This window comes from Procambarus clarkii, chromosome 11 (genome assembly GCF_040958095.1).
Source record: "Procambarus clarkii isolate CNS0578487 chromosome 11, FALCON_Pclarkii_2.0, whole genome shotgun sequence".
In the NCBI taxonomy this organism is placed as follows: domain Eukaryota; kingdom Metazoa; phylum Arthropoda; class Malacostraca; order Decapoda; family Cambaridae; genus Procambarus; species Procambarus clarkii.
Genome location: NC_091160.1, coordinates 8,387,307 through 8,412,421, shown reverse-complemented (window position 1 = coordinate 8,412,421; position 25,115 = coordinate 8,387,307). Strand labels below are relative to the sequence as shown.

General features: G+C 42.8%; 1 protein-coding gene across 1 annotated transcript in view; it reads left to right on the top strand.

Annotated features, from left to right (window-relative positions):
• The first annotated feature begins 523 nt into the window (after positions 1–523).
• The window catches only part of LOC138363391 (uncharacterized), a 71,910-nt gene continuing 47,318 nt past the window's right edge, over positions 524–25,115 (top strand). Inside the window, exon 1 of the mRNA XM_069322426.1 lies at positions 524–676. The gene's annotated coding sequence lies outside the window, so the exon portion shown is untranslated. The remainder of the gene's footprint in view (positions 677–25,115) is intronic.

The following is a 25,115-nucleotide window of genomic DNA, read 5'->3' as shown; positions in this document are numbered from 1 at the left end:
TTGTCTATACAGTATACCTAGATCATAAAAGTATTTGTGTGTACGTCTGATACCATACTACTTGTGTAAAGGAGGAATGTATATGTTTATCTCTCAGAATGTTTGGTAATATGTTTATTGTTTGTGATGTGTCTATGTATGCATTAACACGATGTAATGAACGGGTGAGAATAGCTTGAGCTACCTCATCCCTTTGTGTGTATTTTACCTCAATCAACTTATTTCAATTTCGCTGCTGAGCCTACTAATGTATGATGCTCATTTGCAATTTTAAAATACATACATAGTGTATGTATTATGTTCATTTACAATTGCAAATACATGCATAGTGACATAAGATTTTTAAAATATTTTCGTGAGTAAAAAGTATTTTTTTAATGGGAAATGATAACTGCTGAAACAAGTCCTACGCTATTGAGTGTTTGTTATTGTTGGAAGACGACGTCTGTAATTTGGACTGGGTATGAACTGAAATCTGATTCGCTGGCGGTTGATATGGCAAGTTGCTATTGGCTGGTGGAATAATTTGAATTCTGGTGATTGGTGGACAAGTGTGTATACAGTCGGGGAGGGAAGCGGCTGGCTCTCAGTGTTCAGTCTCGCACTACAGGGGACGGACGTAGTCACGAGTGTCAGGGAAGCGGGGAGGTGATAGCCGGCACACCATGAGCAGCAGGTTAGTTTAGTGTTTTTTTTTACAGTGTGAATGATCATACTCTAATGAGTATTGGAGTTTCCTCGCCATGTTTGATCCCGTCTTCGTGGAACTTGCTGCTAGAGTAGGTTCTTTAATGTTCGGGACTGACGGTTTTGGCAGTACTCTCTCTGGGATCGAGCGGGCCTTTAGTAAAGGGATAATAAGTGTGTGCAGTCGTCGTGAGGATGAAACTTTCAAACTGCATGTAACGTAAAGTATATTTAAAAACAAAAGTTTAACATGTATGAAGTTCATCAAATATCAGTACATCTTGGGTTCACAATTTACAATGTATGCTTTTTTGAAGAATTTGTAAAATAAAATTTCTCAACTGGATAAAGAGGATTCGCTTAAGTTAACTGTACTAGAGCGGCAAGTATAAGGTACTTGGTAGCAAGTTATCCATAACGTTAGATGCAGTAAAGCGGTAAAAACCTAAGCGTTTAAGGTGAAGAAATTTCATTATTCAAGTAAACGGTAAGTTAGTAGTGTGTACATTGTTAGGGAGTGAGGTCCGGTGGGAACCTGAATGAAAGATATAGGACAAGATACCCTTTGGGTGGACGGGGAAGTGTGTATAGCTGAAGAATAGCCAGTGAGAAGAAACTTTGAAGTCGGAGAGACAGCTAGGGCTAAACACAGCTGCGTGGCTTAACTGAGGTCTCAAACACCGGGCCGGTTAGGCGAAGAGGCAGTCTTGAATCGGGGGCGACGAGGCGAAGACAGCTGTCCTCTTTCTTCCATGAAGCTAGTCTCTTTTTTTTTTCCTTCTGTGAAGTCTTCTGCGTCGGTTTTATGGAGGCGGATATGGTTTTCACCAATTGGCAAGGAGTAACTCTTGGCGTTTCGTGAGCGCTTTGGCCTGGGTCCGTATCCTGGCTGGGGAAGATTTACTGGGGCCAATCCTTAACCGTAGCTTCGGTTTACCAAACCGTAAAATGGGTACCTACTTAAGATTTGGTTAGTCATAATCCGGGGAATATTAGGATTGAGGACCTGCCCGTAACGCTGTTTGCTAGTGGCTGTAAAAGAATGTAAGAACTGTTTATGTATAATCTCTGGCAAAATTAGGTCACCATCCCTATAAAGAGGGGACGGTGAAGGCGGCTGCCTTCAGTTGGTTCTGGTTTGGCAGACTGCTGGAGTAGGTCTTGATACAACTTGGACTTTTTGCTTGGGTTGCTTGGTGGACCGAGTAGGTAGTTGCTAGCCGGCCACCACAACTTGTAGGTCGATGTAGACGACGCTGGTTAGTCTTGCTGCCGTCTCCGTGTTTCTCGGTTATAGTGTGGGCTGTGGTTTTGTTGCTTGGGAAGTCTTGGTTGTAGGGTTCATATAAAGACATTGCTTGGTTACTTCAACCCAGAGGTCACCACCTCTCCATAGGGTGCAGTCGCACCTCCACAGATCTCCAGTATCAGCTATTGATATTGGTAATGGCTCCAAAGGGCCACCACTTACGAGCTATTCATGCCCGTGCCACCTTTTGGGTGGCTTAATCTTCATCGCCGACTTCAATATTTATAATGGTACATGACTAGCAGAGTCCAAGCTTGGCGGGCGTCTTGTACGCTCTGTTTACCTAAGTGGCGTGTGAAACGCAGCGCCTACAAACGGATGGTGCCATTTGCTATGAACATGACATGGGCTATCACATGTCATTGGCAGGGCTGGGTTGATACCTGGTTGATAGGGTTCTGGGAATTCTTCTACTCTCCAAGCCCGGCCCGAGGCCAGACTTGAGTTTGGTCCACCAGGCTGTTGCTTGGACCGGCCCACAGACCCACATACCCACCACAGCCCGGTTGGTCAAGCACTCCTTGAAGGAAACAATCTAGTTTCCTCATGAAGATGTCCACGGTTGTTCCTGTAATATTTCTGATGCTCACTGGTAGAACGTTGAACAACCGTGGACCTCTGATCATAGTGTTCTGATTGTGCCTATGGCACCTCTGCTCTTCACTAATTCTATTCTGCATTTTCTTCCATGTCGTTCACTCCAGTACGTTATTTTACGGTGCAGGTTTGGGACCTGTCCCCCCAGTATTTTCCATGTGTATTATTTGGTATCTCTCTCGTCTCCTTTCTAGTGAGTTTTGAGACGATCCCAATAATTTAGGTGCTTTATCTCGTCTATGCGTGCCGTATATGTTCTCTGTATTTCCTCTATTTCGGCAATCTCTACTGTTTTGAAGAGGGAAGCGAGTACTGAGTAGTACTTAAGACGGGAAAACAAAAGTGATTTCAAGAGGACAACCATTGTGATGGGTTCTTTGGACTTGAAGGTTCTCGTAATCCATCCTATCATTTTTCTGGCTAACGCAATACTTGCTTGGTTATGCTCCCTAAAAGTTAGGTCGTCAGACATCATTATTCCCAAATCCTTGACATGCTGTTTTCCTACTATGGGCAGATTAGATTGTTTTGTACCCTGTATTATGTTAAAGATCCTCATTTTTGCCGTATCTGAGTACCTGGAATTTATCACTGTTAATCATGTTTTCTGCTGCCCAATAGAAAACTTTAATATCTGTAGTTTATCAGTGTCTTCAGCAGGAGTAATTTTCATGTTGATTTTTGAATCTTCTGCAAAGGATGACACGAAGCTGTGACTTGTGTTTTTGTCTATATCTGATATGAAAATAAGGAACAGCAGTGGTGCAAGGACTGTACCTTGAGGTACAGAGCTTTTAACTGCGCTCGGACGCGATTTTACTTGATTGACTTACTGTGTTCTGTTAGACAGGAAATTGAGTATCCAGCGTCTTTACCAGTTATACCCATTGACCTAATTTTGTGCAATCACTCCAAGGAATCGCAAAACATAATTAAACACAACTGTACCGTACAGTGTTACATATTTAAGTTTGAACAATTTTTAACATTAAAGGATAAATCCTTTAATTGGTGGAAATTGGTTTTACCATTCGAAATCTAATTTGATGATGTTAAATATAAGGTTCAAATTTATTAAGATACATACTTTAAAAACTATTTCTATTTGAAATTCAAATAACATAGAGTACAGAATATAACAAATACCGACTATATAAAAGACCTGACACTTGCAGCACTTAATTATGCTATTGTAACACATTGACATTAATAACATTATTTGATTCAGCAAAGCATTTGGTAAGGTAATAATAATAATAATAATATAATAATAATAATAATAATAATAATAATAATATAATAATAATAATAATGTATTAATTATTTTAAATTATAATTCACAACTTGCTAGCGCACAAGAAACAAATCCACGAATCATCATTACATTCTGTAACCCCTACACGTGATCCATGGTTCCAAATATTGCAACGGTCACAGCATACCATCAGCTTCAAATGATTTGGCTTTCTGCAAATGCAGTACACTTCCATCGAGCATGACCGGATGATTCGTTTTCTTCTCGGTGTCTTGAGCTGCAGGGAACGAGATGAGACACTTTCCTTTAAAGAAAGGAAATCATCTTCCTCTTGAAGATGTTGTCTCATATTCCTCTTGAAGATGTTGTCTCATATTCTGCACATCATACGAGGTTCACCGGATCTACACCACTTGGAAGTGATGCAGCAAACGCCACAGCATATACCCCACTCATACTTGAGTCCCTGTGTCTGCTGACATTCATTATATTGCATATCAGTTTATCATCCTGGCAATTAGCAAGAGCATACAAGATAACTTCAGTAGATTTGGATGGTAATTTATGCCTGGTGTCGTATATGTTAATTTGTCCAGTTACTCCAATGCTGGAAACGGTGACCCAGTGACAACCATCAACTTGGATAATTTGAATAAATTCACCAATTGTAACTGGCCAGGAGAGGTCCCGCTACAACGCTGGGTCATGAAGGCCTTCTACGCTTGGCACAGTTTGTTTGATGAGGTCACATGCAGATTTTATATGAAGGTCAGAGAGCTGTACATTTGTTCCAATGTTCATTATCTCATCTGTTAAATAATTTAACATTGTCGAATGTGAAGCACTGTTATCACTCTCCTTATTGTTGCATTGGTGTGAGGAGTGGCAGTGATTGGTGCAGGGTTTTTTCTTTAAATAGGGACATATATTTGTACTGCAGATACCAGTACAGTTGCACTGTTTTTTATATTTTATACTTGGGTTAGCAAGACGAGACGCTTCTCTTAACGTGATACTGTTGGTATCAAATAGAAAGTTTTCAAAGTATGTATCTTAATAAATTTGAACCTTATATTATTTAACATCAACAAATTAGATTTCGAATGTTAAAACCAATTTCAACCAATTAAAGGATTTATCCTTTAATGTTAAAAATTGTTCAACTGAAATAAATATATAACTGTACGGTACAGTTGTTTGCCTGCCACAGCCTTGAGAGCACGGAGCCTCTCTACATTGGCGACCCAGTCTGGCTACAACATTGCGGTACAGTAGAACCTCAAGCCCAGGTATTTGTAACTGGTAACATAGTCGAGCAGAGGGCCATCATCTAACTGCATTTTGCGAACGGCCCCACGCCGTCTGGGTGGGTGTCGGTTCAGGATCTTTGTTTTCTCTACTGAGAAGTATAGTTCCTGACATGTGTACAATAGAGTTCAGAACATTTTGGGTGTTGGTATACACATTGGTGTGGATCAGTATATCATCCACATAGCTAATGTGTTCGTTGGACCTTCTAGTTACTAAGTTTAAAAGTGCATTGATTAACACATTGAATAGATTACGACTGAGGACACCTCACTGTGGGGTGCCAAGTTTAAAATCTCTTTACACGCCTATGCCCTTGGAACAGTACAGATGACTTCCTGTTGGATAGATAGCCTCTGATCCACCGTAGAAGCCATCCTCCAAAATTCATTTTGGCAAGTTCTCTCAGAATGACGTGTGGGTTAGCAATGTCAAAGGCTGACTTAAGATCTAGGAAAATGGTATATGACCTATCAGTATGCAGGGTGAGGAATGTGTAATACAGTGATGTACACTTTCCATGCGTAAAGCTGGGGAGACAACATATTAATTTTGTAAAGGGGACGGTTGAGAACCATCCTCTCAAGACACTTAGAGACAACTAGTGAGGGAGATTGGGCGAAAAGCACTCTGCTGGCGAGGTTTAAGAATGGGAGTAATAACACTGTTGGTCCATGACTTAGGAAGCTCCCCAGTTACATAGCTCATATTATACAATTGAAGCAAGGGATTCCCTGGAACTAACAGAAGCATACGCAGTATGCCGTAAGTAACTCCCTCCTCCCCGGGTGATGTAGCTTTGCCTTTATGTAGAGCAGAATCTAGTTCGTATTCATAAAAAGCATGTCACAGTCATCCTCTTGAAGCATGAAGTCAAGAAGCCTTGCCCTATAAGTATATCTATTATTTAATTCATTCTGTGAGGGTAGAGGAAGACTGTCAAAGCTGAAAGTCGTGGCCCAAGCATCAGCAAGCTCATTTGCTGTGTGGAGAGGATTAGGGTACGAGATCTCTGCAGCATTTTTCCCATTGATCTTGTTGATATCCTTCCATGCCCGATTTAGTGACGTGTGAGAATTGAGACCACGGACAAAAGTTTCCCAGTCTCTGCCTCAGCTCCACCATACGTTCCCTGGCCTCGGTCAGAACCGCTTGAAAGAGCCGAAACATTTCAGCAGTGCGGGTCCTTCTATAAGCTAGTCCAATTATTCTGGCAGTGCGTTTTAGTGCATGCAATTTAGAATCATTATAATAAGCATAAGTGCTATGACCAGTGTAATTTGGGTTACGTGGCCTGGACGATGGATCAAGTGATTCTATAAACTGCTCGATAGTACCTGTGAGCTCATTGTTAAAATCTTCAACTGATGAAGGCTCAGATTAACTGTACCATTCTGACACATGAGCAACAAAATTGTCTCGTTGATCGATGGGCACAGCCAGCCTCTTCCGCTTGAACATTCCGCCGGGGAGGATAGAGCTTCCAATGCTTACAGTGGCTAATATGGCCAGATGATCAGACACCATATCTGGCACTACTGACGAGGCGCACATGGTGTGGGAGACGTTGACACAGACATGGATCAAGAATACCTCCGTAGATATACGTCGGTTCAAGGTCACCCACAATCTGTGCATCATCGTGACTACCTAATAGACACCAGTGGGTTGCCGTTACGATTACTGAACTGGGAATTACCAATATTCCTATGCCTAGCGTTATAATCACCTATAATGATGGTAGGCACAGTCTGAATACAGATAGGAAGGTCAGCATAATTAAAGTTACAAGTTGATTATTTAGTACATAGTTGTTTTTCTCTTTAATTGGATGATAGAGGGGGTCTTTAACGTGATTGAGAATACATGCATACATACACACATACATACATACATGCGTACATGCATGCGTGCAAGGTGAGGTGGGGGGAAAAAGCACTTAAACTAAAACTTAGTAGTAATTGAGCTTAAAGTATAAATTGCGTTGAAAAAAGATTGAAAGGGGGGGGGGGTCACATGGTAGAAAATAGCCAATATACAAGTTGGTCAACAAACAGCATTGTTTAAAAATAGTAAGACATGGGTTGACACTTAGGGGTAAGGTAGGTTACATGGAGTTAATTAGGTAGCACTTAGTTTTCATCTTAAACTGGTTGAGAGGGGTACAGCCTTCGACATGACTGGGAAGGTCATTCCACATTCTGGGTCCCTTGATTTGTAGAACATTTCTAGTTGAAGTCGTACTCTTGGAATATCAAATAGGTATTTGTTTCTGGTGTGGTGCCCATGAGTTCTGTTACAACCTTCTAAGAATCTTTTAAGGTCAGGATTGACACTACAATTGAGTTTTAAATAGAGTACACATGAGAGGATGTGCAGCGACTTAATATCTAATATATTCAGAGATTTGAGTAAGGGTACCGAGTGCTGTCTGGGGCCAGAGTTGGATATTGTTGTAATAGAAGCTTTGTGTTGGGTAATTAGAGGACGTAAATGATTTTGGGAAGTAGAACCCCAAGCACAAATACCATAGTTGAGATGAGGATAGATGAGTAATAGACCGTCACCAGGGCAGGGCGAGGTACATATCTGATCTTGGAAAGAATGCAAACAGTTTTAGAAAAAATTTGCTATATTTAGAATGTGTCCCTGGAAATTCAGCTTGTCGATGAGGACACCAAGGCATTTACCATAAACTTCACTACTGATTTGTATATTGTTTATTCTTAGATTAATTTCATTTGAGGATTTATTACCAAACAAAATGTAGAAAGTTTTGTCAATGTTAAGGGTGAGTTTGTTAGCAGTTAGCCAAAGATGGACTTTTATTTAGTTCAGTATTCAGTGACATTTAGAGCAAGCGGGTCAGGACTGGAGAAAATGAAAGTTGTGTCATCAGCAAACAAGATCGGTTTGAGGTGTTGAGGCATTTGGAAGGTCAGTAATGTAGATAAGAGGAGAGGGCCAAGTATGCTGCCATGTGGAACACCAAAGTTTATGGGTAGTGTAGGAGAAATGGAATTATTCACAAACATACTGGAGCCTGTGGCTTAAATGATCATCTGGCTGTGCTGAGTATGAATACAGATTGTTAGAAGAGTTTGTGCTGCCAGTTGGTAGTGAGGTCGTTTATAAATGCCTTTAACTGCAATAGTAACCCCCTTCATGTGCTTCATCGGGGGATTGGCAAGTTATGTAGCCATAGTGTCTGAAGTCTACAAGTTCGTCACGAATGTGCAGTTCACTAGCAGCACATCCGGTCTTTTTGGTCTCTACAAAGTTAGCAATTAGATGCTCGATATTGTAGTAGCCTCTAACGTTGAATTGTGATTTTCATTGTTTACCGACTGAGTGAGGGAGTGTTTGTGATTAAATAGAAGAGGTTCTCCTTTGCACGTTGGGTTGTGGTGGATAGTTCTGGGGATGATCGTGTCGGGTAAGTGGAGTGAGTGGGAGCTGTTTTCATGATTCCTGGTATACACTTGCCCCAATTTTGGTTTGGGGGTGTGTGGGGCGGTGTTGATCCTTCTGACTGAGAAGAACGGTGTTGGTGCAGAGCTGATGGGATCTTTGGTTTTGTACCTGTGTGGTACTGGGTAATGGGCATGAGATGGGTTGACGTGGGGCGTGTGGGCCAAGGTGAAGGGTACATGCTTCATGATGCCTGATGCCCTTCTTTGTGTTGGCTGTTTTCTTATGTTTTGGTGAGTTTGAACTTTTTTTTTCTCCTTCTTCCAATCTAGAGGGGTAGCTGTCATAGTGGGGTTTGTGAGAAGCAGTTGGAGGCCTCCTTACCTTGAGGTGCTTCCGGGGGTTAGCGTCCCCGCAGCCCGGTCGTCGACCAGGCCTCCTGGTTGCTGGACTGATGAAACAGCCCCTGTGACGTACGAGTCACAGCCTGGTTCATCAGGTATCCTTTGGAGGTGGTTATTCATTTCTCTCTTGAACACTGTGAGGGGTCTGCCAGTTATGTCCCTTATGTGTAGCGGAAGCGTGTTCAACAGTCTCGGGCCTCTGATGTTGATAGTTCTCTCTAAGTACCTGTTGCACCTCTGCTTTTCAACGGGGGTATTCTGCACATCCTGCCATGTCTTCTGGTCTCGTGTGATGTTATTTCTGTGTGCAGGTTTTGGACCAGCCCCTTAATTATTTTCCACGTGTAAATTAATGTGTATCTCTCCCGCCTGCGCTCAAGGGAGTACAGATTTAGGCTCTTTAGTCGGTCCCAATAGTTTAGATGTTTTACCGAGTGGATTCTAGCAGTAAAGGATCTCTGCACGCTCTCAAAGTCGGCAATTTCTCCAGCTTTGAAAGGGGCTGTCATTGTGCAGCAGTACTCCACTCTAGAGAGCACAAGCGTTTTGAAAACTATCATCGGTATAGCATCTCTAGTGTGAAAAGTTCTTGTTACCCAACCTGTCCTTTTTCTTGCAGTTGTGACGGCTTCTTTATTGTGTTCTTTAAAGGTAAGGTCTTCCGACATGAGTACACACAGATCCTTTACATTGCCTTTTCGTTCTATGTTATGATTTGCCCAAGTTTTGTACGTGGTTTCCGTTTTTATATTTTTTTCCATAGGGCATGAGCCGAAACTTATCTTCGTTAAACACCATATTATTTTCTGTAGCCCATAGAAAGACCTGATCTACATCCGATAGGAGGTTTGCCGTGTCCTGTTACCAACTCGCATGAAGATCCTAGTGTCATCTACAAAGGATGATACAGTGCTATGGGTTGTGTTCTTGTCTGTCCGATATGAGGATGAGAAAGTACTGGAGCAAGCACAGTACCATGGGGGACTGAGCTCTTCACGGTTGATGGGCTGGATTTTATTTTGTTGACTATTACACACTGGGTTCTGTTAGTCAGGAAATTGTAGATCCATCTGCCTATTTTTCCGGTAATTCCTTTTGAACGCATTTTGTGCAATAACACCATGGTCATATTTATCAAAAGCTTTTGCGAAATCTGTGTAAATTACATCAGCGTTTTGTTTCTTCCATAGCATCTAATGCCATATCATAGTGGTCCAGCAACTGAGACAGGCAAGAGCGCCCTGTTCTGAAACCATGTTGTCCGGGGTTATGGAGATGCTGTGTTTACATGTATTTTGTGATCTTGGCACTCTCTCTCAAATTTTTATGATGTGCGATGTTAGTGCTATCGGTCTGTAATTTTTTGCCTCTGCCTTATTTCCTCCTTTATGAAGTGGTGCTCTCTGCTGTTTTTAGTATATCAGGGATAACGCCAGTATCTAGGCTTTGTCTCCACAGAATGTGGAGGGCCTGCTATAGTGTTTTTTTTTACAGTAATTGATGAATATGGAGCTCAAAGAATCCGGGCCTGGTGCAGAGTGCATAGGCATACTGTTTATGGCTTCTTCAAAATCCAGTGGGGATAGGGTGACGTCTGATATGATTTGAAGTTGGTATCATATCCATGAAAAATTCATTTGGGTTATCAATCTTTAGTGCCTTTAATGGCTCGCTGAAAAGTCGTACTGCTTCCTCAGTAGCTCGCTCATTTCTTTGTTGTCATCGGTGAAAGTTCCATCTTCCTTTCGCAGGGGCCCGATGCTAGATGTGGCTTTTGATCTTGATTTTACTATAGGAGAAAAAATATTTCGGATTTCTTTCACTGATGGCCTTTTGCTCTTTGCCTCTCCTGGGTTTTGTATGATTCTTGTAGCTTGAGTTCAATTGTTTCTATTTCTCTACCTAACCTTCTTCCCCGTTCTTGAGATAGGGTGCGACTCTCAAGTTGTTCCGCGATTCGTTTTCTTCGCCTATATAGGGAACGACGTTCCCGTTCCAATCTGCATCTCCCTCTTTTTTTTTTTCTTAGGGGTATGCGGTTTGAACATATTTCTAGTGCTACCGAGCTTATTTTTTTCAGGCACTGGTTCAGGTTTGCATTTTCTAGCCGTTCTTCCCGAATAAATAAATAAATTTATTTCTGTGAAGTCCTGGTTTATTTGCTCCCAGTATGTTTATTATTGGAGTTGAATTTGCTGAAATCTCCTCCACCGAGAATCTGGACTGGTTTTGAAGGTCTACTCCCCATGGTTGTCATAACTTCAATTAAGTTGTGATCTGAGTAACAGGTATTTGTAATCATTATGTTCCTGATCAATTCATCATTATTAGTGAAAATGAGGTCCAGCGTGTTCTCCTTCCTAGTTGTTCTACTATTTGCTGGTTTAAGGCGAAAGTGTCGCACATCCGTAGCAGGTCATTTGCATGTGCCTGTTCATTTAGGCTACTTCCTGGTATTCTTTGATATTACTGTATTAGCCAGGTGCTTCCATTTCAGGTGCCGTAAGTTGAAGTCCCCAAGCAGGATGATGATCGGAGCTGGATTTGTGAAGTTTTCCAAGCAGTGTTCCATTTTCATTAGTTGGTCTTTAAACTGCTGAGGGTTTGCCTCCGGTGACTTGTATACAAGGACAATAACTACATTTAGGATCTCTATTTTGATTATCAGCACTTCCACCATATCATTTGAGGTGTTTAGCAGCTCAGTGCAGACGAGTGTCTCTTTGATGTAGAGGCTGACCCCACCCTGAAGCCGGTGTTTCCTATCACATCTGAAAAGATTGTAAACCGCTATCCATATTTCACCATCATGGTAGTCCTTTGTGCGAGTTTCTGTTAGGGCTGCAAACACTGCATTTGCCTCATGGAGACCATCTATAAAGTGAACTTTGTTGGATTTGCGTGTTTTTATACCCTGGATGTTGGCAAATATAAATGGTTATCGTGTTAGTAGAAGTGCTGGATGCCTTACTTGGTGTTAATATGAGGCTCTGGTAAGGAGGCCACTGTTTTCGTCCAGGGTGTGTTGTTTTGGAAGTGGTTCGTCCAGTTTTGGTAGTAGGACGGGTGTTGTCTGGTGTAGTACCTGTGTGCTTGTTGATGATTTGTATTCCAGTCTTGTGGGTATCTCCCTTCCCATCTGTAATCCTGTAGTGGTTCTATCTGACTGTTCCTCTTATATTTACTACCATTTCTGACTTCCAAAAAAATTCCAGTAGTCATATTGATATTCCCGTCTATAACGCTGTGTACCTCTCACGTGGAATTCCGGACACTAAAGATTGTAGCATTTTTTGTCCCTAATTGAAATATGACATAATTTAGGGTGGAAGTATCTACACCCTGTTCCAAAACGGCATGTACCCCTCTCCAACATGTTCCTGCATTTTCGAGGATGCAGAAAGTTGCATTTTGCTCCTAATTTTCCATATTTGCATATTCCTTTAGCGTAGAGTTTGCAAACGTTTCGGTTTTTCATTTTTCAAGGTATTTATACCTGTGTCTGTCTTGTCTACCTCTTTATTGGAGCCATCTCCGTTTTTCGTCCCAATTCCTTCATCTATGCACTGTCTCACTGTTGCTCTCATCGTTTATATTACCTGACTCTGCAATATTGCTGTTATTTTGTCCTACAATACCCTCTTCCTCCACACTACTGCTGCGGTTCTCTAAACTAACTCTAAACTATGTTCCTGAGGTTTGGTCGTTATCCAAAGTTGTCTCTTCCCAGTCCGCAAATATCACTGGTAGCTTGTCTGTGAATGATAATCCGACTCGGGAATGTTTTTCATCAGTTTAGTTATGTTCTCTAACATTAATCGGTCATCTTTGCAAACCCAGTAAATTCCTTGCCTTTTTGTGCATCCTGGAGATACTTCTGTACAGCCGAGGTGAAATCTTATGTTACACGTGCAACACATTGACGCCTACATTACGTCTTCCCAATACTCCCGAACACTCGCCACACCTCTCCGTTGTCTGATGTATTGTATTTGTGCTTCACTGTATGAATCACATGTCAGTCCTTTTAACTTTATAAAATTGTGTATTTATATATTTAATATTTATAATATATGTATACCATACATTTGTAATATTATTTTCAAACTTTATGGCAGGTCTGGATGGGGGTCTTTATGACGGCCTGGATGGAGATGGTGCTGGGTAGTGGTGTCATGCTGGGTGGGATGGTTATGCATGGGAGATTGTCAGAATCTGTTGAATGTTGATGATTCTCTTGCTCGTTTCTCCTTGTGCTAGTATCTGGGCTATGAGAGTAGCTGTAACCATTCTTGGTGTCATTTGTTAGCAAGTGTAGGGAATTTGAACCTATGGATGTGGGTTGAGCATTTGGGGGGAGTGTTGGGGGTGGTGAGACTGGGTAGTTTTTTTTTAAGGGGGGGGGGGGGACTCGGTGTGCAGTCTGGGCTTGATAGCGTAGTGATGTTGGGTTTTTTACCTCATTGACTTAAGGAGTTGGATCCTTATTTTGCAAGTGTGGTGGGTGGCAGGGTGGTTTCCACCGCAGTTTATACGTCAATGACTTCTGAGCAGGTTTTCCAGAAGTGTCCTGTTTCTGCATAAGGAGCAGGTTTGTTCCTTTTCCCTGCAGTGTCTAGTGGAATGGTTGAAGCCATAACACTTGAAGCATTGTGTGATAGTTTGGTATGAGCCTTTCTTGAGGTTGTAGTGTGGGACGGAGATGTGGGTCTAATTTAAACCCCTTAAGTGAGGAGGGAATTCGGCTTCAGTGGGGGAGGAGCAGCGGATTCTGAGGATCTTGGTGTTGGGTGGGTGGAAGAGGTCTTCTATGATATTGTTGACGTTCCCGATGTCGGTAATGCGTTGTCCGTCTAAAGTTGTTACTGTGGAGAGGGCGGTGTCTACATTGAAGGCAACAGCAGTGCAGTTGTGCTTCTGCTTTAAGGTCAGTGCGGGGGCAAGTACTATTATCAGTAGTCATTCTCGGGCTTTGGGAGTGAGGCAAGCATAGAGGTCAGACTCAGAGGGTAGAAAAAAGCTTTAGTCCGTTGTCAGTGGGAATGGAGGTGTAAGGAGTCTGGATCAGATTTTGTCCTATTCAGTCAGTGGTCCGGGGAGTGGGGGGGGGGGGGATCAGAGGCGTTAAGGAGGCGAAGGCGGTGCATTTTAGGTGAGGCGGTGGCCTGGTGGTGGGTTGACTCAGCTGGGTGGCTGTGATCTCCGTGGGGCTGTGAATCTTAGGCTCGTGAGCTCTGAGTTGGAGTTCGGTTGTCAGTGGCGTAAGTCCGGGTTCCTAGCAAGCTAATTGAACCCGGTTTGGCGTGAATACGAAGTATTACACTGCACTTCCATCCCACAGGGGGTAGGTCCCAATCCTGGAGAGGAAGACATTTTTAAGTGTGTTATACACGGCAATACACATGTAAGTTAGGCCCTCCAGTTGACCTTGGTGGCAGGGTGGCAGTATGGGTTGACCCACTAGGGTAATATATCTTTGCACGCGAACTCACTGATAAAGCTGTGAATCTAAATCGTGAACACGTAAAGAGGAAGCGCTTTCGCTGCCTGGGAGGAAGTGTGCGCCAGTGTGCCTGGGTGCTGCCTTGGATGGAAGAGGCTGTGGCCCCAGATAGGGTTACCACGAGAGTGTGCTCGTCTGGGCCGACCAAGCATTGCCTGACCTTGCAAGTTAGCAACAGGTGCTACTAGCGCTCTGCATCTAGTAAATCTATGATGCTGATCGCTGTAGTGGTTGTGATGCCACACTTAAAGGTGCTCCCATGTAGCTGCAAATGCAGGGGCAGTTGGTTGCAAGAGCGGGGGGGGGGGGGCGGGGGTACTTAAACCCCGCACCGCCTAGATCTCAGAGTGCGACTACGTGCTGCTACTACCGATGCCTAGAGGAAAGTCTCCCTGTGCAATGGGTCCGAATATGTAGAGGATAAGACACCCTGAAGGGTGAGCTTGGAAGTGGGGGACAGAAGATAAGGTGGGTGAGAGGAAGTGGATTTGTAAGAGGAAAAGTGCCAGGGCTACACCCAGCTGCTTGTCGTTTCGTTGCGGCAGTCAAGGCAAGTACTCATAAGAACATAAGAACAAAGGTAACTGCAGAAGGCCTATTGGCCCATACGAGGCAGCTCCTATTCTTAACCACCCAATCCCACTCATATACTTGTCCAACCCGCGCTTGAAACAATCGAGGGACACCACCTCCTCCACGTTATGCGGCAATTGGTTCCACAAATCAACAACCCTGTTACTGAACCAGTATTTACCCAAGTCTTTCCTAAGTCTAAACTTATCCAATTTATACCCATTGTTTCGTGTTCTGTCTATTGTTGATATTTTTAATACCCTATTAATATCCCCCCTGTTATGTCCATTCATCCACTTGTAAACCTCTATCATGTCACCCCTAACTCTTCGCCTTTCCAGTGAATACAACTTAAGCTTTGTTAATCTTTCTTCATATGAAAGATTTCTAATTTGGGGAATTAACTTAGTCATCCTACGTTGGACACGTTCATGTGAATTTATATCCATTCTATAATACGGCGACCAAAACTGAACTGCATAATCTAAATGCGGCCTAACCAGAGCAAGATATAGCTTAAGAACCACACCAGGTGTCTTGTTACTAACGCTTCGATTAATAAATCCCAGTGTCCTATTCGCCTCATTACGAACATTCATGCATTGATCCTTTTGTTTTAAATTCTTACTAATCATAACTCCCAGATCCCTTTCGCAATCTCAACACCATCTAGCTCGTATCTTGTAACTCTATCATCATTACCTAGCCTCAGAACTTTACATTTATCAGCATTAAACTGCATTTGCCAATCATTTGACCATTTCAAAACCCTATCTAGATCAACTTGAAGTGATAGTGAGTCCTCCTCCGAATTAATTTCCCTACCGATTTTCGTATCATCGGCAAATTTGCAAATGTTGCTACTCAAACCTGAATCTACTGAATCAACCTGTTGCTACTCAGTCGGGTGTCTGTGGCCACGACAGGGACATCACAAAACGATTATCATCAGTGATTGGCTCAAAAGCGTCAGGGCTGAATTTTTACGGATGATTTGTGCTGGGTGTTGTGCTATATATTTATTGATGGTGGATGCTGGGTGTTGTGAAATAAAGTTTATCGAAATAGTTAGGAGGAGGATCATGGATGGTAGAGAAGAGGTCGTGGGTGTTTCGTGGTAATCAGTATGCAAGAGTCAATGTTCATGATAAATGAGTAGTCTATAAAGTTTTGTCTAATAAAGTTTTCCAGTAGACATTGAGGGCAGGAACACGACCGACTTCCACTATTCCCTGGCAACTCTCTAACTTGTAGGAACGAATGGATACAACAGATGGCTAATTTAGTAATATATATTTGAGCTCAATATAAAAATCCTAATCTATCTACCCTATCGAGGCAATAGAATATCAACAAATAAATAAAAATAAATAAATGTTTATTTAGGTAAGGTACATACATACGAGATTTTACAAAGAATGATGGATTTATAGATAGAGCTAGTACATACAATGCTTAAAGCCACTATTACGCAAAGCTTTTCGGGCATGAAAAACTTAATGACTAAAGCCTAATACCAATTGAGTATTAAGAATAAAATGTGTTGAGAACAAATAAAAATAGATAAAAAAGGGGGGAACATGGCTGAAAAAGCAGCACAAATATAATTAGGTTGACAAACAGCGTTGTTTAAAAAGACATGGGTTGACAATAGAGTAAGGTAGGTTACAGGGAATTTATTAGGTAGTGCTTCGTTTTCATTTTTTTTGGTCCCCTTTTACTCCCCTTGCCACTTCGGGGGGGAAAAGGGTTTTATTCTAGCTATAGCCCCCCACGACCCAGCCACAAGGCATGGGCCGCGAGGCCCCCGCAGCATCTAACCCTAAAAACATATTACAACTAAAACAAAATAAAACTAATGTCGTGGCCTACTATGTGCTAAACAAAAATAAAAATAAATGCACCTGGAGACATAAAAAAGAGGATGGTATAAAATATAACACAAATAAACATAAAAGTGCATGCCACTAAAAGAATGAATTCTTCTCACGAGGAGAGGATCAACTTTAATGTAATGCGCGCATGAAACAAAATAAGTCACGGGGAGGGCATGCCTGGCTTGAACTAGTCAAGTCCCCGGAGAAGACAAGAACACATGCGAACATGTCCCTCAAGCCGTAGCTTATCCTCTCACGGGTTCGGTTAAGCCACTCACCATCTCCAGAATAAAGCCACTGGGGAAGTGGTACCCCAAGATGACGTCCGGTAGGCTTAGCCCGGAGTCCACTCACCCTGATACTTTTGGGATTCGGGGCACAAGGGAAGTCCACCCATGCCCGTCCAGGGGTGATCATGATCCACCCCTCCCCGTGCTCTTGGACCACATACGATAGATGGAATAGGTCCAGGTTAGGGCTTTTACGGAGCAGATCTCCAAGTCCCCGTTGGTCAAGCCCAACCTTTTCAGAACACGGGCACTCTCGATGCTGAACCCACCTCTCCAATTCAAAGTAATTGAAGAGGCAGACATTGCCTCTTCAATGGCACCGGTGTAATCCCTGACCCACTGAAGGATCTCGGGGGTGCCATACCGGTCACATTTGCTCTGGTGTGGCCGGGAGAGTGGAAAGCCGTCAGCCGAGACCTGGATGTCTAGAATTATGGCCTCGTTACTTTTGCAAGCAATGATATCCGGCTTGCAAAAGGTCCATCCATCGGGTATCCGCACCTCCCTCACCACCTCAAACCCTCGCTGTCTCAGACGACCAGCTACGAACCGGGTGATATCGTCATGACGTACCACCCGTGCTCCGTGCGTCCTTGGGCATGCTTGTGAGATATGCCCAAGGGTGCCAGGTTTCCTGCATGTATCACACATGCCGCTGGCACCTGGGCGACCCGTAGCGGCCCTTGACGGCGTGGCCAAAGCGTTAGCTCTCACCTGGACAGCGTGAGCGAACTCCTCACCGCTCAAAAGGCGGGTGCCGGACGAGATCCACCTCAGGCACGAGGGAACCTCGCACGAGGACTTCAGTCCAGCACCATCGGCCGTGCGGTAGAGCCGCTCTCGCCAAGTCTGAGAGCACTCAGCTCTGTTGGTTACCGGCTCTCCCCCAATCAAGGCCGGGCCAATCCATCGGCGCAACTGGTTGAGAGAGTTACAGGTACAGTCTTTAACATGGTTGGGAAGGTCATTCCACGTTCTGGGTCCCTTGATTTGTAGAGCATTTCTAGTTAGATTAAGTCGTACTCGAGGAATATCAAAACTGTATTTATTTCTGGTGTGGTGCTCATGGGTTCTGTTACAACCTTCTATGAAGCTTTTGAGATCAGGATTGGCATTACAGTTCAGCGTTTTATATATGTATAATACACATGAGAGAATGTACAGTGACTAAATATCTAACATATTCAGAGATTTGAGTAGGGTTACCGAGTGATGTCTGGCCCCAGAGTTGGATATTGTCCTAATAGCAGCTTTGTGTAGAGTAATTTGGGACATAAATGATTTTGGGTAGTAGAACCCCAAGCACAAATACCATAGTCGAGATATGGATAGATGAGGGAGTAAGTCACCAGGGCAGGGCGGGTTACATGATATCTGATCTTAGAATGCCAACAGTTTTTGAAACTTTTTTGATATATTTAGAATGTCCCTGGAAATTCAGCTTGTGGTCGGTGAGAACGCCAAGGAATTTGCCATCTAATTTGTTACAAATTTGGGTATTGTTTATTTTGGGATTTATTTGATTAGAGGATTTATTGCCAAACAGAATATAGAAAGTTTTGTCAATGCTAGATAAGGGTAAAGCTGCTTGTAGATTAGTTTTTCAAAAAATTTTGACAAGTTTGGCAGGATTGATAAAGATCTAGTTGTTAACATCTGTGAGATCACCACATTTGTGGACAGGCGTTACTCTCGCTTTTTTTAGAATATCTGGAAAGGTTTGGAGTTAAAGTGACTTGTTGAAGAGCGATGCAATATTGATATTGTGTAACCCACTGAAGGTTAATGTCTTGAATGCGTAGGTGCCTGTCTGGATTGTTGCCGCCTAGTCTCATTGCCTTAGACTTCTGTGCAGATATTTTTAGCCCTAAAACACTGCATTCAGATGTTACTTTATCTAATGCACCTTGTGCTTTATTTAGAAGTGAAGGACCTGTAATGACTAATGCTATATCATCAGCATAGCTTAGCAATTTAACCCCTTCTGCAAGTGTCATGGTAACAAGGTTTTCCATAAGGATGTTAAAAAGACTAGGACTGAGGACTCCTCCTTGTGGAGTCCCATTCTCATGCAGGTGATAATCCGACACATGTCCTTGCAACTTTACTCTGGCATACCTGTGACTTGGGTAATCTTGACTCCATGCTAGCATTTTTCCCTTTACACCTTTTTTAACCAAGGTGTGGAGTATTGCTTGCGGGCTTGCAAGTTCGAATGCTTTTTCTAGATCAAGGAAGATCACTATAGCTGGACCCGAGTTAACTGTTCCCAGTAATGTTGCTATGCAGTTTGCAGTACCTACTCCTCTAGTGAAGCCAAATGTGTTCATGAAGGTCTCCAGTCTTCCACAGTAGCCTATTTAAGACCATCCGTTCTGCAGTTTTACTAATGCATGATGTTAATGAAATGGGTCTGTAATTGCCAGGTTCTTTCGGCTTAGGAATCGGTATGATGTCTGCTTTCTTCCAAGAGTTTGGTAGTTTGCCTTGCTGCCAAGATGCATTGATGACGTCCAATATTCTTTCTTCCCCAGCAGGACCTGCATGTGCGATCATTGAGTATGTAATGTTATCAGCACCTGGTGCAGTGTCCTTACCACCTTTTTGGCTCTGATTAGTTCTTGTTTGGTGAAGGGACAATCACAATCGTCATTTGTAGCTATGCTCTCATGAATGACTGTCAACCTCTCTTGTTTTAATTGTTCTTGCTGCCGTCGGACCATTGCAGGAAGCTGATATGAAGCTGTTCTTTCTGCAAATTGGAGAGCAAGTCTGTCTCCTGCAATGGTTGAATACATGCCTGTGGTCGGGCTGGTCGACCTGATAGTTTTAATCTGACCCCATATCTTGCCAATACTACTATGTTCATTTAGTTTGACACCACTCAAACCATCTTGCCTCCTTTACTTCTCTAGAAACTCGTCATGCTTCAGATATCACCGCTCTTAGCAGAGTTCTTCCTTCTGGTGTGGGGTTTCTCTTTAGATGTTTTCTGAAGATGTTGACTCTTTGGTTCTGTTCTTTAACTTCATTACTATAGAACCAATAGTTCTTTCGTTTTGTTTCCTGTGATAATGACTGGAATAGCTTTGTTTGCAGCAGCTGCAATGGCTTCCTGCAGATTGGTCTCGTGTATGTTCAAATCCTCAGGTGGCGTGTATGTTGCATACCATTTTTAAAGTTCTTGGTATATATTCCAATTGGCCTTTCTTAAATTCCACCTAGGCTGTGCAGGTGGTGTAGAAGGTCGTTCTATGTTTAGTGTTGTGACAGTAGCATAGTGGTCACTGGTGATCACCGGGTCTACTTCCCACTTCGCCTGATGCTTGAGTGCTGTTGAGATTAATGTAAGATCAAGGGAACCTCCTAGAATGTGAGTGGGTTCCCCAGTGTTGAGAAGTGCAATTTCAGGTACTTCTCGCTGAGCTGCAGCTAAATGGCGCCCATATGCATTGGCTGGCCAAGTCTCGCCTAACTCTTGATGATGAGCATTAAAATCCCCAGCAATAATTACATTTTCCTGCGTGACCAAGGCAAGCACTGCCTCTACTTCTAGTTTACGTCTAGGGGGCTTGTAAACGTTGTATATGAGGAGCTCAATATTAGCCATATTTACTTACTGCTAATACCTCTACGCCATCCCCACATGAAACTGGGTCTATTTTCTTGCTAGGTATTGTTCCTGACTAAGGTCATTAAACTGTCTCCCCTGCTCATACGGTATAACAGTGCTGATATCCAGCTAATCTGAAGGATTTCGTGGCTGGGAAAAGTTTCTTCCAAAACGATTATATCTGCTTTCGTGCTGATTGCAGCCTCCTGAAGTGTTGTTTTTATTTCAAAGACCTTGTATGTTCCACTGCAGTATTCGTAATGGCCAGACGACGGTTACAGTTGGTGTTGCCTGTTCTAGTAGAACTCCTCTTCGGAATCGACCTCTATATTCTCCACCTCGCAAGTCGTGTCGCTGCAAATCGGACTACATTGATTGCTCATGGTCATCCCCGGCGTTGTTGGACTCTGTGCATAACTGTGGTCCATCACTTTGTTGTTGGTATTGCTGCATGTCGGACTGCATTGATTGCTCGTGGCCGTGTCTTGTTGTTGGAACCTGTGCATCTCTGCTGTTCAATACGTCTTTGTTGGTGTTGATGCACATCAGACTGCATTGGCTGTTATGTCTCTTGTGTTGTAAGATTGTTGATCTTGGGTGGTCACTGCTTCTTGCAGTTGCTGTTGTAAATGTTGATGTTCTGGTGTCTTGACTACCCGACTGTTGTTGGTAGTCTGTATGTCCATGTTGCATTGTTTGTCCTCTTGTGCTCCGTCTTGTCTCAGACTGTCTATTTCTTGTGTAACTGTGGTCTGTTGCACGATCTTGTCCATTATCACAAAAGTGATGTCTTGAGTCTGTTGTTGTGAGGCGTTCTGTGTCGTCTATAGGCAATTGATAATGGTCTCTGCCATGATCTTCATGTTTTTCAGCTAGACCTCGGTGGTAAAACTGTGTATCTGTTGTGTTGATTCCGAAAGTAATTGTTTTTTGCTCTTTTGCATTTGCTATATTTGTGCAGCACTTAAGTGTATTTTCTGATTTGGAATAGATAGATTCGGGAAATTTTGCTCTGTGAGAGTGGGTGTGTTGTGGCTGTGCACGAGTGTTCCAGACGTTGGTGCTGGTCTGTGTTTATCCTGGCCTGAGCTGTCTGCACTTTTTCTTTCCGTGCAGAGCAGGTTGTGCTCCAGGCATGATGTTTGCCTCCACAATTTGGACATTTGGCTGTTGTGGTCTGGTTTTCCTTGTGCGTGTCTATACAGTCTTTGGTTGGATGTCTCAGGCTGCACACTCCGCATCTCTCCTGTCCGGTGCAGCGTGATTGATGGTGGCCGTATTTCTGACACCTGAAGCAGCGCAGGGGTTCTGGGACGTATGGTCTATCGGTATGTTCCCAAATTTCCAAGACTGAATGTTTCTGGCACATGTCCCATGACGGTCACCAGAACCTGACGTGTCGCTGCCTTGTCTACTTTTGTGCGGCATCGTTCCGCATTCAGGATTTGCTTGTCCTAGTACTGGATCCAGGGGAAAGTCGATTGGGTATCCCAAAAGCACGACTCGTGTGCATCTTTCTGAAGGGTCCAGCTTTGTGGGACATTTGGGGCTTGACACTCTTTATTTAATTATTAAAGTAATGAAAACAATTACGAAGGACCACCTGCTTTTATAGTAAAGAGGGAAACTAATAAAATGTGATCATTTGAAATTTCTAGAGGAACCAGTAACTATGGATAAATACTAGAAAGTATAATCACTTGAATAATTAATGGGCTGTATATATAATTTAATTGAATCAAAGCCTCAAACACCTACATTGGGGGGTTATTGCTAGAACTTCATATGTCTAGGAACTAGTGCGGTTCGTACACCAGTTCATTATGTAATAACCTAATCTTATGACCAATTAAAAAATCAATAGAGAATTTGTCACCAATAAGAACATAGATTATGAATATCAGAAATTAATGATTATAATAAACACGTGTTAAATCCAGTGCACAGTGATCAATAATAATAATCCAGTACAGATAATTTGAATAATAGAATACGGAAAAGGGTCTTAGCTTGAAGACGTTTTCCAAGACATCAGTCATGAATCATCCTCGGAATCTCCGGAATTCATCATGGAACATTGGGAGATGGATAACACGGGAAAGTAACAGCTCGGAATTCTTCACACGCAAGCTGTAAATCACGATATATTACGTAGCAACATATTAGGCTGCTAAATATCTATATTCAAGAAATTAGGTGTGGAGAGTGATAAAATATACTAACATGTGTTTTATGTCGCTCGGCGTGACAAGCCACCCTGCTGTAAACAATCTCTAATGATGCATCAAAAGGGAATATGTGTACTTGGCTAATAGGGCACTGTATAAGTTGAAGCTTGCCGAAACTCGCGTCCCAGGCTCTAGTGTCGCAATGGCGAACACGTGGTGACTAGCTTGGCCTATATGGCGACGCGCTTCTCTGGCCGGTCACAATGGATTACACGGAACAAATTGACAAGTTCCGGGCTGAATGTCAAGTTAATTCTTGTTGATTCACCACAATGTATCCTATGACACTGACACCAAACGAGTTGCTCAATTCCGCAACTAGTCTTCACACCGCACTTTGGCGACTTTTCTCTCTCACCGACGCCTCCACATGCTCTCTCGGTAATATGGCGTCTCCCCTGCCCCTCTCCGCGTCCCCGCATTCGCCACACAAATTATTTACTATGAATAATATTATTTCTCGCAGTTGCGGCTAAAATGCTGGGATAATGACGGGTTTATAATTCTAGGGAGTTAAATATTATTTGCTCGTTTTACGATGTTAAACGAGCAATGGAGAATATTAATTCTCTCCATGGCATTCACGTGTGACATTAAATTTATTACCAGATAACAGTTGTAACTAGAAACGCTTAATTTTGGCATTATTTGGGAGTCAGGTTATCGGTAAATAATTATCACACAGAACACTGTTGTTTTTAGAGAATCAAACTCAATTCTGACACACTGGATATAAATGTGTTTATTTTGGTAGAATCTGACTCAATACTGGTGTCTGGTTACTTAAGACTTCTAGCATTATTGTACAGATACAATTATTAGTTCATGTGAACTCTACGGTTGGTTAATTTTAGTTACTACAGCAATTAGTAGATTTTAGTAATAATTAATAATACAACTGTATAGCATTAGTGTTGGAAATTTCCAACAAGCTTTTCCAAGTATACAGGTTTCCCTTGCAGGACTCTTACTTTTTCTAAGTAATTTGCAGTCTGTTGGTCTTGTGGTATCATTTATTTCTCCTTTCAGGTTGACTGTAATGGAAAGTTTGAGCTCTGGTTGGTTGTTTTTTCCATTGCCGTTACTACTCCATATGCTGTAGGAAAGTGGTCTGCCTGCATTATCTTGAATTTTGGAAGATGTGCAGAGTCTGGCGATGTCTGGTGTGAGACTGTTGGTGTCCTCTCCTGTCTCACTGTTGTCCTGTGGCTGAGCTCTGGAGAGGTACATTGTCTGACACTGGCTTGTGTGTGACTGGTGCCGTCTTCTCTAGGTCCATTACGTCTGCTGTCTTGCTGGTAAAAGAAAGTGGTGAAGCCTCGATAGAGGTTTTCTTCGGTGCCTGCTGCACATCGGTCCACTGTCCCTCCTCGTCTAAAAGCTGCCTCCATTTCCTCTTTCTCCTAGCCTTCCCCATGACTCTCTCCACGACTCTCTCCACGTAGTGAGAACCGAATCACTGCCCTACCTAATGCTTGACACTCCTAGGCCTGGAGAAATTCATTCTCTTCCAACGGAGGTCGTAGAATGATTAACCCAGGTGGAATCAGGGATACCTAACACCTAAATGAGCTGTTTGGTCTACCTTTCCTTGTCAGGCTCAGTACACCTTCTAAGGTGCCCCCTTGTGGCACTGAACGCAGGGTATCGCCTCGCCCTTCAGGGTAGGACTCTTAAGTGACCTTGTCAGTGATACGGTCCTAAAAAAAAAATGCGGTACGAGAGTTTGGGTCGCCTGCGTACTGGGTTGCGCAGAATACCAGTCAGCTGGGCAGCAGGTAATCAACAACGTTGTTACTCCGTCAATTGTAGACGAAATCTGAATTTTCATTGGGAGTGATCAAACCACATTGGGTGAGGAAAGTGTTGAGGTTATTCTCATTAGCAATTGTAAAGATTTACCTACCTAGGTCTTTATTACTTTGATCAAGCCATCTCTAACGAAGCACTGAATCGCATCTGGGTTTTGATGATGGATTTGACGCAGGCTGTAGAGGAATTGGTCTTTTTCTAGTCAAGCACTCTGTAGATTCCCTTTCGTTGGGATGCAGCTGTCCGGA